Source organism: Gekko japonicus, unplaced genomic scaffold, assembly GCF_001447785.1.
Source record: "Gekko japonicus isolate JY-2015 unplaced genomic scaffold, Gekko_japonicus_V1.1 scaffold2968, whole genome shotgun sequence".
Classification (NCBI taxonomy): domain Eukaryota; kingdom Metazoa; phylum Chordata; class Lepidosauria; order Squamata; family Gekkonidae; genus Gekko; species Gekko japonicus.
The window spans coordinates 4,137-5,215 of record NW_015162563.1 but is presented as its reverse complement, the minus strand read 5'-3'; positions in this window follow the sequence as shown (position 1 = coordinate 5,215).

Below are 1,079 nucleotides of genomic sequence, written 5' to 3'. Positions count from 1 at the left end.
CCCCTAATGTAGCCAATCCTCCAAGAGCTTACAGTAGCTCCTGTAAGAAAAGCTCTGTAAGCTCTTGGAGGATTGGCTACATTAGGGGTGTGTCGCTTAATATGCAAATGAGTACCTGCTACTGGGGAGCTACTGCATTGCAACTGGGGAGCTACTGCATTGCACACTGTTCCCCCCCACCACCCCTTTTTAGCAAAATCTGTGTTGCTTTCTTTAACTACCTTGAGTGGGGAAAGGGTAATCACTGATGAGGCTTGCTATGCATATAAAGGTTGTGAAGATGATGATGATGATGATGATGAGGCAGGACGAACACTGCTGTGATCTTATTCCCACTGACCTACCAAAACAGGACAAGTGGGGTGGGGAGTGCTGTCGTCCGTGCATGTCTTCCTTAGTCGTAGAGGGAAACCGTGTCTAGCGGCAACAACACAAGAGGGACTGGTGAATATACGGTGAGACAAGGGCTTTGACGGGGCTGTTGGGAGGGAAAGGGCTCTGTGTTCCTGATGCCTCTCCCCCATCGTCCCAATAGCAACCTGCACACATCTTCCCAGGAAGGCCTGTTCACATTTATAAATATGTACAGGATAACTTTGAAATCAGCGGATGTGAAATGTTCTTTTGTAAAATAAAATTGTTGAAACTCACCGCTCTGTTGGCGTGGCTGTAACGGGGGCGGAGGACCGAGCCAGGGTGAGCGCTGAAGGCACAACTGAAAGATCCGGTCCGGTCAAGGACTGCAAGAGTGCAGGGACTATCGCCTAGGCCAGCAGCAACTCAAACAGTGCTGCCTTATCCAGTCAAACCAGTGGCCCAGTTAACTGCATACTGTCTGCAATCTTGGGCACAAAGAGGTCTTTCCTAACATCTGACACCAGAGTCCAGACTTTCTACGCGCAAAACACATATCCCTCCCCCCGCCTTTCCTTCTATTCCTTCCCAAGATCTCAGGTCTTTCCTACCACCTGTCAGGTGTCAGGGACTGAACCCTGACAGAGGTCCATCAGTGGCTATTAGCCACAAGGTATAGATAGGGACTCTGGGGCAAGTGATGCTCTGTCTTCTTGGTGCTTGGG